The sequence below is a fragment of the Lepisma saccharinum genome, chromosome 11 (genome assembly GCF_977018435.1).
Source record: "Lepisma saccharinum chromosome 11, izLepSacc3.1, whole genome shotgun sequence".
In the NCBI taxonomy this organism is placed as follows: domain Eukaryota; kingdom Metazoa; phylum Arthropoda; class Insecta; order Zygentoma; family Lepismatidae; genus Lepisma; species Lepisma saccharinum.
This window is the reverse complement of record NC_139239.1, coordinates 53,371,098-53,387,019: the sequence shown is the minus strand read 5'-3', so window position 1 is coordinate 53,387,019 and position 15,922 is coordinate 53,371,098.

Genomic DNA, 15,922 nt, shown 5'->3' with positions numbered 1-15,922 from the left:
ACTTAATCTTCGTATTAAAATTGAAAACTTTCAAGGTATATTAAATGTATAAAACCATGGAGTTTTACTATTACATTAGTACACTTTGTATGAATGACCCATACGTATATGTAATAATTCTTGAAGCTTTCCTGGTGGCGAATATTGAAGAGGTTTTCTCGGTCAATCAGCCAGGTGATTTCCGGAAATGCTTCCGAGAGCTAACGTCACTCTCATCTTCAGGGAATGAAGATGAGAGTGACGTTAGCTCTCGAAAGCTCAGAATCATTTCCGGAAATCACCTGGCTGATTGACCGAGAAAACCTCTTCAATATATGTAAATTTTTGTTTAATCCATATCTCCCAATCATCTTGAATTTTGTTTTTAACTCTTGGTAACAAATCTATATATGATAGTAATGTATTCGTTCTATGGTCCATTATTCTTGCTTCTTTAGCATTTTTATCTGCCACTTCATTATAATGGAATCCTGAATGTGCTGGTATATATGCAAAATGAATTATCCTTGCTTCTGAAGTTAACTTATCATATAATTTTCTTATGTAAAGTGCCAATCCTGATGCCTTATATAACTTTTTACATGAAGATTGTACATTGTATAAAACACTTTTAGCATCTGTTTATATCAATATCCTTTTACTGGAAAATTATTCATGTACCGCAAAGCACGATATATTCAATATGCTTCTGCAGAAAAAAAAAATAGAACACTTCCAAGGTAGCATAAACTTTTTAATATTTCCATTAGAAGAGTCAATAAAAGCGCATCCTACTGCTTCTTTATTTTTCGATGAATCTGTGTATATGAATCTATAATTCTCCCAATTTTGTAAATATGATTGAATATTTGAATAACTTGTTAATGAAACATTCCTTACGGGTATTTGATCAAATGAGATTGTCTAAATTGGATGTTTGCTATGAGTTAGTATTGATGAAAATAAATCCTGAAACGAGCGTTTACAATGGAATATAATACAGGGTGGCTCAATAAGTCACTTAACACCCCCAGTACAAGGCCACTGCAGCGCGCAACATGGAAATGGTGATGACCAATCGTTATCAGGCCAAGGAAGAACCACATTGACGCCACCCACACGGTCAGCGGCCATCTTGATGTCCGCCATCTTCAATTCAACTTCAGAATTTTAAATGGGAAGGGGGTCGTGCGACATATCAAAATGGGCTAGACTTTCACGAGAAATGCAATGGTGAAGGTTTTTTCGACGTATCTTTAACCAGTAAAAAGTTATGACTGAATTCTTGTACCAATTTGCTCCTTTTCGAGGTGTTAGAAAAATGCCTTAAAATTTGTTTAGCGCTTCGGTAATGCATCGAGATCAAAGTGATGTCTATGGAGAGACGTTCGCATGCCATTGCACATTATTTTAAGCGAATACATCCATGAAGAGCTGTGCATTATGAATGGTTGTCGCGAACAATTTACAGTGTGACGCTTCCATTGAATTAAAAGTCCTTCACAGTGACAAGGCTAATGTTTATGTTCATAAGGAAGTTCATAAACAGAATATTCGATGATTTTTATCTGATAACCCATTTTCGACAGATCAAAGCTGAATGGTTAGTGTTGGTAAGTTAATGGTGTGGTGTGCTGTGTGGAACACGATTGGTTAGTCAATTTACCATCAACGGAACCTTAAATGCTTAGGGCTACTTGGATTTGTTAAATAAACAGTTTTTTCATTATTGCTTATGGAAGAAGGTACTTTTTACAGAGTTTTTTCAATAGGGAAGATCACCAGAACACTTATGGGAACCTTATGAACCAGTTTTTGTCCAAAGTTAGTTATCAGATGACAAGGGTCACATATTCTGTTTATAAACTTCCTTATGAACATAAACATTAGCTTTGTCACTGTGAAGGACGTTTAATTCAATGGAAGCGTCACACTGTAAATTGTTCGCGACAACCATTCATAATGCACAGCTCTTCATGGATGTATCCGATTAAAATAATGTGCAATGGCATGCGAACGTCTCTCCATAGACGTCACTTTGATCTCGATGAATTACTGAAGCGCTAAACAAATTTTAAGGCATTTTTCTAACACCTCGAAAAGGAGCAAATTGGTACAAGAATTCAGTCATAACTTTTTACTGGTTAAAGATACGTCAAAAAAACCTTCACCATTGCATTTCTCGTGAAATTCTAGCCCATTTTGATATGTCGCACGACCCCCTTCCCATTTAAAATTCTGAAGTTGAATTGAAGATGGCGGACATCAAGATGGCCGCCGACCGTGTGGGTGGCGTCAATGTGGTTCCCCCTTGGCCAGATAACGATTGGTCATCGCCAATTTCAATTCCATGCCGCAGTGGCCTTGTACTGAGGGTGTTAAGTGACTTATTGAGCCACCCTGTATTAACGTGACAATAATCGTGTATGTAAAATATTTGCCTTGGTAGTTTCAGCCCATAATCATCTATTTCATTTTCATGTATCACTGAATTTGTAAGATAGACTGAACTACATTTTAACATGGAGATGATGAGTTAAGTTTCAATTTCACTGCTTCTTTCATTTCACGATCCAAATTTGAGGGCCCACTGCCACACACAAATTACGGTGATTCGTGTGCTACTGGGCTTTTGAGTGTATAACGCTCGCTTTGCCCGTTCGAGCGAAACTCTCGATTTCATGCGCTATCCAGCGTCGTCCGTGCAAATTGCTCTCCCTGCAGCATTCTAGTCATAATGCATAATACGAATAAATATTGAACAAGGAGATAGTATAACGTTCATGGATGCAGAGGTACACTGCTATCTACTGATTGGAGAAATTACGGTCTAAAAAGTCACATCCCGCAGCATAAAATAGTAACTTTAAATGACTGCCAAAAGTTTGTTCACTTCGTTTAGTAGACACCGAAAATATATCTAGGATGTTCGAGAAAATGCACTTAAGTAAAAAAAAAATTAATTTAGGAGCAGACAGTCATTTATGCTTTTTCTTTCAATAGCAAACATTACAGATATGATATACATATTGGATCATCACTCTTTAGAATATTTACAAATGCTTAATATAAAATTTTTTCATAATATTTTCTTTAATCGTATCAGTGTGACGTATGAAAGTAACAGAAAATCGCAGTTTGGGACTTATGATCCTTTTCCCCAACACCCTAGATAGAGCAACTAATTCAGCGCTCAATACCACCACCCGTGTTTCTTTTATTTATCAAAAATGAGGTAATACATCAAGGGCGCCCGCAGGAAAGGGCCAGGGGGAGACACTTGCTCGCCCTGAGATTTCTGGAAAAAGTTAATTTGAATGGAGAAATTGTAGCGATATTTTATAACAAAAAATATTGTTTTCTACGACTTACAGACCGTAAGTTACAGCAACTATTATTATTATTGTTAATTTAAAGTAGGGTTACATTTAAGCTTCCAGTCTATTTTACACTGATTGTCTGTATATAGATATACATAATATGAAAGTTACAAATGTATGTTGTTTTTTTAAAAAAAACAGTAGTAATAGTAATAATAGCAATAATACTAATAATAATAAGTTGTATGACTCTGCCCCTCCTAAGAAAAAATCTGCGGGCGCTCTTGTAAATACACATAGATTTTCATTGATTGATTGATTTGGTGTTTTAAGTCCACTTTATGCACAGTAAGGCTAATCGGGACTGGACCTACAGTTTAAAGTGTGATCCGAACCACTATGTGCCTCCACCCGGTATCGAACCCGGGACCCCTTGATTACAAGGCGACGACGCTACCACTGCGCCATCATAGATCATGAGCGTGAATGACTAAAAGGCTTTAGCTACTTCAGGTTGTTTTCCTGACTTTACAAATTAACAATTACGATTGATTAATAATATATCTTTCAATGGTAACAATAAAGCATGGACAATTAAATTCCAGTTCTCGTGCAGAAAAGTATATTTCGAGGTTTTTTTTCTTTTTTGCAAATAACTAGGTGGAGCTTGATATATTAACTTGTAAAAAGATTCGGTGAGAATCAGCATTATGATCAGTACAAGTACTAAAATGCACTATAGAAGAAATATTTTTGCTCATTCGTCCTACACACGGTGCAAAACAACTGCTTGGCATGTTCCATGAAAACAGGAAAATTATTTCAGGACTGTTGGATGTAATTCCAAACATTTATATACATGTAGACCTTTGTAAGTAATATCGTTAATTGTTTATACGTAATTTATTTGTCTCCTGTGAAGTTTATGCAAACATGGCATCATTGCTATCTTGTATCAACGTACACAACAAAAATAAAATATGTTGGTTCAAAAATATAGTGAACAGCATTGTTTTTATCCCCTTCAAAAAAAATGTAATTTAATGAACACAGTTTACCATTTCTTAACTATGTTTCAAACAGAACTGCAAAATCGTGTCTTCAAAGATTTCCAAGCCGAAAAGTATACAGCCTTGTGGATTAAAGAAGGACACCATTCTCCAATCACTAACCTCACCGGACATGTGGTCCCAAGAATCTTATAGGTAGGTTAAATGGACATCCTGGAAATAGAAATTTGGTCGAGTTTTCGGTGTTACAAGTTCGATAGCTCTTTTTACGTAAGAGTTTGGATTTCTAAATTGTGTGTAAATGTTATCATAAGATTTAATGGCCTACGTTAGACCAATGTTCTAAGGTACTTTCAATCACAAGGCAATAGTTTAGCTTATTGATTAGTAAGATATATATATATATATATATATATATATATATATATATATATATATATATATATACATACATACACTTGTAGATAGTATATTTGTGGGCATTCCCATATCTGTATCATACATGTGTGTATACAGGGTGTATCATAAGTAATAGCGCAAACTGACACAGTTGAAAGTACACGATAATGAAAGCAAAAAAGTCTCAGTAAACATGGGTACGCAAACGAGCCGTTTTCGAGATAATTGCGTATTTGTGGTTACAAGCCACCACTGACTTCATTGTTTGTAAACGTCGTCCTAGTTGGTAAAATGCTAATAATACAGTAAGAAAAGTCATTGGAGATCTCATTGCTTTTATTGAACATTCTACTATTCTACTTACCTTAACAAACGTTAGTATGTTACATGTTACAATTACTGTACACTCGTACCTGTTAAAGGAGGTGTTCAAAGTGTGACGCGCAAGGAGTAAAGAACTATATGTTAACAAAATGCAAACGGTGACGGCTTCTAACCACACATTCACACACATTATTAGCGTTTTACCAACTAGGACGACGTTTACGAACAATGAAATGAGTGGCGGCTTGTAACCACACATTCGCAATTATCTCGAAAACGGCTCGTTTACGGACCCATGTGTACTGAGACTATTTTGCTTCTATTATCGTGTAATTTCAGCTGTGTCAGTTCGCGCTGTTACTTATGATACACCCTGTATATATGTATGTATTTAGGTATATCGTTCAATGAAATTTATAATTCTGCCTAACACCTCTCGAAATGTTTCTAGGCACTGATGATAAGGAGAAGCACAGTTATATTCTGTTATTGTTATACATGAAGGTTACCTAAATTTCATAATTATAATTTACAATTCAGTTTACGCCCAAGATGAAACAAATGGATAACTTTTATCGCAATTTCGAATACATCACTCTGTCTATAATACATAAATAATAGCATCTTTCAGTCTACTTACTTTAGATTTCAGTTTTTATGCACAAGATTAATACGATTACAGTCCTATGTGCAACTTTCCCTCCCAGTTGTCAAGAGACGCGGACACGCTCGGCAAAATTAAAGCGAAGCCACATCTGCAACCGAAGGAACGTCCAATAACCTTGCGAAATTGGCGCCATTAAAAATTGACACAATCCTGAACGCGAGAGTCGACACCAGATGCGGTTCCAAAAGATAGAATGGTTCTCCGGGGAACCGTTAGTTCTTCGGAGTGATGCATATAAAATGGACCATGCGCACATGATCCACAACGCTCTAGGTTCCTTAAATTGCTCGTTAATGCCTTGAAAGCTACCACTCAATACTGAATAGCATTCTTTTGCTGTTTATGTGTAAGGAGTTCTGTCTTCTAAAGTTATACTTTCTTCTATGTCAAAAATTTTGAAAATACTAGTACAATTTACAATAATAAGGCTAAAAATCCTATCGCCGTGGCAGAGTGGTTATCGCAGCGCACTAATAAGCCAAGAGTCCCAGGTTCGAATCCCCGCCTGAGATTGGATGTTCTTTGTGAGTGTCACTTCATCTATTTCATTATACGCGTATTATCACTCATCCTAATCTTTGCGATTAGCCAAAGTGGCATAAAAGTAAAGTATAATAAGTTAAATCAATGAATCAATCAATAAAGATAAGAAAACTAACTGCCTGTGAGAAAATATCACACTAACGCGGGACAATAACTGATATCTCATGAACAGCATGAGCTAGAAGCAGAGCAAGTGGAAGCTTTAATCACAATGGTATCACTACATGCCATTTCTTACCGTCCAACAGATGCATGTGGAAACGAGGACACAAGTGTAATTGTGCTAACTTTTTTGCTTAAAGTCCACTTTATGTACTGGCTAATCGGGACTGGACTTACAGTTTAAAGTGGGATCCCAACTACTATGTGCCTCCACTGGGTGTCGAACCCGGGTACTCTTGATTTCAAAGCGACTACATTACCACTACGCCATCGGATAGGCCCTGCCAAACTATCAGAAAACTACTGAATGGTTTGGCTTGAAACATGATTTATACATATTTTCACTGCATAGTAAGTTGTTCATTACTTGCATGAGAAAAGACATTACACAAACTGCAAAAGCCGATGTCCGAGCAGTGTTTGTGGGGCGAGTCATCAAAAAACTCAAACAAAGGAGACAAGTATCGCTTGTTTATTTCATTATTTCTCTCTCTCCTTTCCCTTCTCTCCCTAGCACGTTTCCTTCCCCTTGTTTTCCTTTCTTCTCTTTATTCCTGTCCTTTTCGCTGCCTATCCGATTCCTTCTGTCTCTAATTCTGCTTGAGCTTACCCCATTCTCTTTATTCGTGCTCCATGACGTTTAGAAGGAACAGTACAAAGGAATAAAATAGCACAGTCTCTGTATCTCTCCCTTCCTTGCCAGCACCCATCGTCTCTAATTTTCATATGAATCTGTAACCGTCAGCTAAAATATACCAACTTTCCCCATGACCCATCTCACAGCTGACAGTTCATTTGTAAAGAGGTGAAAGGAAAAGTCACCTCCTCTAGATGAAATATTCTACCTGGATTACGCCGATAAAAGGTGCAAAATACAGGCTATTCTTGATTTTAACCTATCAGAGCACTGTTTATACCAGTCCGTCACTCTGCTATTTATTGGTTCGAAAGAGGAAGAATACATTTGTTTCGAAGCTTATGAATCAATTGTTGTAAGCAATAGCGTATGTGAACTGAAAGTGCATGAGGTTTGTCAAACTTGCAAAGTCCTCCCCACGTGCTCCGCACAGCGCAGGAGTACTGGCACGGGCTGCGTTTTACACACTAAACCTTGCAATTAGGTGGACGGCAAAAGTCTACCCATATGCGCTAACTTTTTGTCAGCCGTAGAACATGGACTCAGAAATATCTCAGGGCTTGCTGGGTATAAGGAAAGACTATACCAGCTTAATATATATATTTATATATGTTTATTATAATCTTAACACAAGGGTGTCCGTTAGCACACTTACATATGTGTCTTTACCTGAAACCCTTACCACGCGCGTGCATTTACTTGTACCACCTTTGTTCTCGAAGAGATAAGGGGGTCAGGGAACATCCAATTTATTCCTCACTGTGAGGCGCCAGGGGGAGTATGGGGACCTAATTTTATTTAGGGCCTTGGTCGCCGCTGACGTCACGGGTTCCTCGGTAAAAGAGAGTAGGTTGTGCGTAGTACCCCAACCACAGCCGGGAATTGGCCGAAACCAATTGGTACCACCGAATAGCGGGCGCTGGGTAAAAGGATCAAAGGATGCCGCGACACCCCCGGCGTTAGCTGGGAATTGGCAAGCCAACCGGTGTCTCCTATGAAGGGACGGCAAGTTAGAAAGGAAGGTCCGGGTGCTCCCAGACAAGCCGGGCAGGTAGAACCTGAGCACCTATCAGCCTAAGCGAGCGGACCAGGTAGGTAGGTTGCTGCTAGGCTCTTCGTCTTCTTTCGTCTTTCTCCGTCCTTCCTTCTGGGATGGCTTCTAGTTCTCACGCTGGGAGGCCAGTTAACCCTGGATGTTTGCTTGTTGACATCAGGGAGCCAACTGAGCTCCGGGATTTTTTTTTTTGGATTTGACATCAGGATTTGTGTATCCCAGCATATTGTTTATTTAACATTAACTGGAATCGACAATAATTTACAATACTGTTACAATAATTACTTTTCTTTACATCAATATTTTACAAAAACTAACGCAACTGTCACGTTAGTGCAATTTACAATGTTCCCAGAAAATCCCCAAAATATACTCACTACTACATATATATGAACATTCACAATCACAATCATTACATTAACTTGATTGTCATTTCATTATCTGGTTTATATAAACAGTCATGGACGGGGAAGTGAAACCCTCTCTACTCTGGGTTTTATTTGACCTATAGCTTGCACTAATGGGTTTGGATGCATCGTAATCCGCCTCCACAGGTTATCCCGGGCAATATGTAGTAAATCTTCAATCCTGGGCTGGTCCATGTCTTCGTGGAGTTGTTAGTAGTGTATATTAGGCGGTTCAAAATAATACTTTGTAGGTATGCATTTGTAGCCTCTTTTTTATCAATTGAATATCAGTTTTTGACATATTTTGACAATTTTTTGTCAACGTTTTAGCGTTTAGCGATGTTTTTGTAAAATTTCCCTTTTTTCCCTTTTTTTCCCACTCATACTTGGTAGGTATATCACGATCTTACGTGATACAACTTAACCTATCTTTTTTTTCTTACGATTTTTTAATTTTTTTACGATCCTAAGTGATATAACTTAACCTATCATTTTTTTTTATTTACGCACCGAACTAACCTACAAGGGACTCTGTTTGTTTTAATATTTCAGTATTTTAAGTTTTTCACAAATTTTTTATATAACCTAAAATGTGTTGGATGTTGATTTTTTTTTTTACGAATTTTTTAAAACTGCTCCGTCACCCTCTCGTTCTTCACGTCGTACGCGAAGGACTTCTCTGCAATCAGGATGACGCTGCACACGGTATCATCGGGCAGCGCGTCGTGGAACTCGCAGACGACCTTGATGTTGGTTCGATCGTTGATAGGGGTAAAAAGACAGTTCTACGCCAGAAAATGATGCGTTTTTTGCAACCTTAACTTAAAATATCGTAAAGGCAAACGCGAAAGTGATAAGATAACTCCGTTTCCGGTCGCCATTTTGGATTTCCGAACATAGGTTCTATTCATATTTTACTCACATATAGGCGCACATGATGAATCCTCAAACAGATTTTTCCTAAGTCTTACCGTTTCCAAGATAACCCCACTTCCGGTCGCCATTTTCGATTTCCGAGCATAGGTTCTATTCATACTTTTTCTCACATATAGGTGTACATGATGAATCCGCAAACAGATTTTTCCTAAGTCTTACCGTTTCCAAGATAACCCCACTTCCGGTCGCCATTTTCGATTTCCGAGAATAGGTTCTATTCATATTTTTTCTCACATATAGGTGTACATGACGAATCACCAAACAGATTTTTCCTAAGTCTTACCGTTTCCAAGATAACCCCACTTCCGGTCGCCATTTTGGATTTCCGAGCATAGGTTCTATTCATACTTTTTCTCACGTATAGGCGTACATGACGAATCCGCGAACAGATTTTTCCTAAGTCTTACCGTTTCCAAGATAACCTCACTTCCGGTCGCCATTTTGGATTTCCGAACATAGGTTCTATTCATACTTTTTCTCACGTATAGGCGTTCGTGATGAATCCGCAAACAGATTCTTGCTAAGTCTTACCGTTTCCAAGATAACCACACTTCCGGTCGCCATTTTGGATTTCCGAACATAGGTTCTATTCATACTTTTTCTCACGTATAGGCGTTCGTGATGAATCCGCAAACAGATTTTTGCTAACTCTTACTGTTTCCAAGATAACCTCACTTCCGGACGCCATTTTCGATTTCCGCAAACAGATTTTTCCTAAGTCATGAATTGGAGGGTTCTATGAGAACCTATATTAATTCTCGTAAGAGAACAGAAAACACAAAAAAAAAAAAAACAATACTGTGGTCACTACAACAAATAGTCTTCTTCAACCCCAATCCAACAACCCAAAAATCATCATCCTAACTAGAACCATGTAACTATCTGCCATCTGTTAGAGGTTTTGTGAACTAAGTGGTGCTTTGTTTGTGTGTAAAAAAAAAATGCAATGCTTTTTGCACTTGGTTATCATCACCTAACATGTTATTAATTGTTTTTTAAAATTAATTACAACTGAAAACTAATAATTAATATTATCTAAAGTTACTAATTAATATTATACATCTAATTGATATATATATTTTTTTGTTCTTGTTGCTAGTGTTGGGTAATTATAGTTGATGCAAAATATAGCTCTCGCGTATGACAGTTTCTGAGTTTTGTTGGGTATATAAGAACAATTTTACCCAACCTTTTTCGGTTCTCCTCCGTAGCCGTGCTTGTTAAGGCGTTCACTCGTTCTTGTCATTGTTCGTTCTACGTGTGGCCTATAGGTTCGAACCCGGTCGTGGTCGAAAGTTTTTCAGCGTGTCTAGGAGTCTTGATCAGCGTGTATATTGACTTCTCTGTGTTGAGTCTATGGATTCTGATCGGGGTTGTTTAATGTATATGTTGTTCTTGATATATATATATATGTAGTTCATGTATGTATCCAAAGCACATTGGAAACAATATTCGATCATAAGCTGCGTTCAACCACTGCTGCGGTGGAGTAACCACCCCCTGTCCCCGGGGGTCCCCCCCTGTCCCTGGGCTCGTGTTCCCGGGGTCCCTGTCCCTGTTCCCGGGCTCGTGTTCCCGGTTAAGTTAGGTTAAGTTAGGTTAAGTTGTCTAATGTCTATGTCTATGTCTAATGTCTATGTGTAATGTCCATGTCTCTGTCTTTGTAGGTTCTTGTCAAAAATTCGAGATATTTGCAATTTAACGCTGGACTTAGAAAATTTTCGATTGCTGGTTCCATGACAACCTATGTTTATTTTGGTATGGGTGGACAGAGGCTCGAAAAAACGCAGTAAACCCGACCTCAAAAGTTACGAGTGATAGTAGGTGGAACCCAACGTTCTGGAACAGTCCTTTGACCTACTTTTTATTTTACGACGTTTTACGCACTAAACTAACCTACAATGAGAGAAAAATGGATAGAAAAAGCTCTGGCATCACTTTTTAAGCTTTTTTTTACCTCCTGCAAATCTTGCTCTTATGCTACCTCGTCTTTTGACCTACTTTTGAAATGACTTACGACATTTTCCTATAAGGCTGCCTCCTCATACTGTAAGTTCCCTCAGTGTAATCTACCACGTAGTAGTGTCACAAATGTACCTTTGATGCCAACTCTGATTTCTTGACCCCACGACCACCAAAACCTCAAAAACTCACTTTCTCTCCACGTTCCGCGCCTCATTTATTGCGCTGACGATGTTTCACAGCGTAGAAAAGCAGTGATGAGTGAAATGCACTCTCTCATCCTCTCATCCTTTGAAGGATGAGTGCACCTTATCGTAATTTTCCAAGTCCGGGACAAAAATGTTTATATATCGTGACCTTTGTAAACCTCTCGGGGGAACGATGTGCCACACACGCGCGCGCGTATGCCTCTCATTATTTCCGTATTGTGACGCAAGCAAACAAACAAAATAATAATTGTTATATAACCTCGCCAGTTAGAGTTTCTCCAATCTAGTAAAGTGGATTGGTTGAAATCTCCAAGGCGTATTTTGCATTTTTTCTTTCCAAATATGAACACGTTAAAACTGAACTGTCTCGGATTTTTGAGTTTTGTATTCGCCCTGAGAAAATTCTATATAAAATAACATACCTGAAAATTATATTCACAGTAGATTGATTTTTTTGAGTTTTGTAATCACCTCAAGAAATTCTATATAAAATAACATACCTGAAAATTGTATTCACAGTAGATTGAATTCTTGAGTTTTTGTATTCGCACACAAGAAATTCTATATAAATAACATACCTGAAATTCTATTTACAGTAGATTGAATTTTTGAGTTTTGTAATCACTCCAAGAAATTCTATATAAAATAACATACCTGAAAATTGTATCGCTATATACTAGACTTTTTGATTTTCTGTGATTTTGGAGAAAGCAATGGCATCCACCACCAGTTTCAATCGTAAAAATGATAAAACTGAATGTGTTACTTGTGGGAAGCTAATCTCAAGGAACAATTTATCGGTACACAGGGCAAGATGTAGCGAAACAGCTTCGAGAATTAATCGTTCGTTACCTTCTAAGTCTTGTGCTCGATGCGGAAAGATGATCAGCATTGCACATTTAAGTAAACACCTCAAAATTTGCAAACCATCGACCGAACAAGGAACATTGAAAAGAAAAATCGATAATTCAGAAACGGAAGCTTCCACTTCCAAGCAAATTAAATTATCTAATGAACGCAAACCATTTAGATCTGCATTCAACGACCAACTCCAGGATTTTTCAATTAAGTCAGAACCAGGCCGTGACATCCTTAGTTTTTTGGATGAAACGAAAACATCTATACTAAATATTTTAAAAGATAAACTTGAAAACAACTCTATAAAAGTATACGTTGTTCTGTTTTCTGAATACGAGAAAGTTGATGGCACAACGAGTATTTTTTATCATCGTACAAAAAACCAGACTCTTCATTTGGCGGACGTCGAAAATTTGGACAACTTCTATTATAAAGTTTCCAACGAGCTGGTTAAGAAACATGACGATTTCGAGGCTAAAGGGTCGGGATGGTCTCTGTGTGGAAGTCCTCATACGTTAACCGTTTACGTGAACCAATTCTCGCCTCTTCGTGCATCCAGCTATGTTCCTCTTCCACCGAACATTCAACACAACAGAGCTGTGTTAAATATACAGAACAGCGATAAAAAGTGTTTTCTCTGGTGTGTGTTGGCAGAACTTCACCCGATTCATAGGTCAAATCATCCAGAACAGGTTTCTAATTACAAGCAATACGAGACCGACTTTCAAAGTGTAATGTCTGACATTGAATACCCGGTGACATTGTCGGATATAACAAAGTTCGAAAATCGTGCAGGAAAACGCATCGCTATTAATGTATATTCCTTCACGTCAGATAAATATCTCGTGCATCCCGTCAGGATAAGCGATATCGACGATGACGATGCTTGTGTAATATATCTCCCTCTCATTTCCAACGAGGATGTCTATCATTACACGCTAATTCGTTCAATGTCTCGATTACTAGGAAGCCAAACAACCAAGCATGAACATTGCATCGAAGTTTGCCCGAGATGCCTAACCACGTTCGACGATCGTGACCGACGTGATCATCAAAATCTTCATAGTCGTCAAATTGCTATCGATAAACTTGCCGAACATAAAATTTATTGCGGGAACAACAGACCGGCTAGAATGTTGATGCCCGAAACGAACGAAGTCGAAGAATTCAAAATGCACAAAGCATTGTCGGAACATCCCGCAATCATCGTCGCAGATTTCGAGGCGTTCCTCAAACCACTCTCGTACTGCGAACCGGATCCCGAAATTTCCTCCACAACGCCGTACCAGCTTCATCAACCAAACAGTTTCGGCTATGTTGTTGTGCGACGTGATAAAATAAATGAAGCATATATATACCGCGGGTCAAATGTAATCGAACACTTCCTGGAAAAAATGGTGGAGGAGGTTGAGGTAATTGGTAGCGTACTGCTTACATCAAAACCGATGGCACCTTTAACTGAAAATGAACTTCAAAATTACAATTCCACTGAGGTGTGTCCGGTATGTGATCAAAGTTTCACTGATGAGAACAAAAAAATATTCCACCACGATCATTTTAGCGGAAACTACACAACGTTTCAACGTTTAGAAAGTCGTTGATTTTGTTTCTGTATTTTCCGTCTTTGGGTTTCCTCGTCATGTCGATCGTCGCGAATCCGAAATCGTCACTGTTCCAGCAAGAAGAGCAGCGTTCCGAAAATTGATTGATCAACAAACCGTTGAGTTTAGATAACATGGAAGGTAGAAATTCATGATCTGCCGTGCGGTGTACAGTCTCCATTGTTTGCTTTCGGAAACCAAAAGAGATTCATTGTCCTTGCTAGTTATTTATTGTGTATGTGATAATTTGAGACAGTTTAAGTTTATTTTTTTTTCATTTGCATTGCCTACAATTTTTACTGATTTCTAAACAATAGTGTCCCCAAGGCAAATTGTGGATTCCACAAGACAAAATACATCTTTTATCGTCATGCGGATCTAATGCTACTTTCCTAACTTTGTTTGTTGTAATCACATGGTCTACACTTTGGATTCTTTGTTCTATACTTAGTATCGTCGATTGTGAGTAAAGGCAATCGATGTAATCGTGGAAGGTGAGTTTGTTCTCCACCGTATTTTTGCCCACACCTTTTGCTTTCTTCGTGACGCTACTCTCTGTTCTCATGGCATACATCTTCGAACGCAAACCCGCGAACTCGACAATAATATCACCGTTACATTCATCTTTCAGTTTACCTAGGACTTTTTTGTTACGAGATGGAATTCCAAATCTGTTGGGTTGAGGATACGCAGAAGTATCGAAATACTCAAGCATGGAAGGATTTTTTATGTCTTCATAGAGGTTAGGTGTTTGTATGCTGTAAATGAAGCTGTCTGTGTCCGTGTACAAAAGTGATATCTTATCATTGAAGAAGGGTTTCATCACGTCATAATGAAATTCGAACATGTAAAGTTTCGACAAGTCGAGAACCGTTGCGCCAACGTAAATTGGTTTTCTGAATTTCATCAATTTTATATGTAGATTAAAAAGTGCCAAATTCTCGTTGTAAATTTTTCTCGACTTGAATCTAGGATCGGCTATCCACTTCCGACATTTATTCTTATCGGAAATTAATTTCACGTCTACGTGCTTTCTAACATTCTCCATGGTCTTTCCGTACACCGCATTGTTCATTAATTTAAAGAAGTCCTTGTCTAAATCGGAAGTGGCAGCTGTTCTATGTTGTGTGTTAGTTTCTATGTAAGGTCTTAACCACGTGGAATGTTTAAACTTTAGTATTCTTCTAACATTTACTATCTCAACACCCTTCCCAATCAAAAACCGGAGATTCTTGTAGTGGACGACGTATCTCTGTTTAGGGTCCAATGTTAACAAAAGCTTGTCTTGAACCGAGTCGGGTGGACATTTGATTTCGGGAGTCGGAGGCAAATCCGAAAACGTGTCGTGCAGGTGGTCGGAGAATTGGAGATCTACCTCTGCGAAGAAACCACACTCGCTATCGTCGAAATGAATAATGTCTATCGAAGTGGGATCTAACCATTCGAATCCCCCGTAAGGAAGTTTCTGAACCATGGCATGTCCGTAGAGATTATTAACGTCGGCGTAGACATCACTGACATATTCGTAAGGATAAACCCCTTTACGTCTAACGAGTTCTATGTCTACGTTGGGAAAACTAGCTCTAGTTATTTTAAATTGATCGTCGGTGAGTTTGTTCGCCAAAGCATCCAGACTTGCAGAGAGAAATCTATACGAATCCAGGAAGCGCATCTCGATTGTATTTTTCGTTCCCGGAATCGACACTTGCTTGCTGAGACTAATGTAGCGTTCTTCATTCTCGGCCAAGACACCTATACGTTTCGGATCGTAGCCAAGATGTCTCACCAGGTGGTGAAAATCATATCCGCTTCCGTTGTGAAAGAATATGGGGATGAATTTAGGTTTCTGGATTT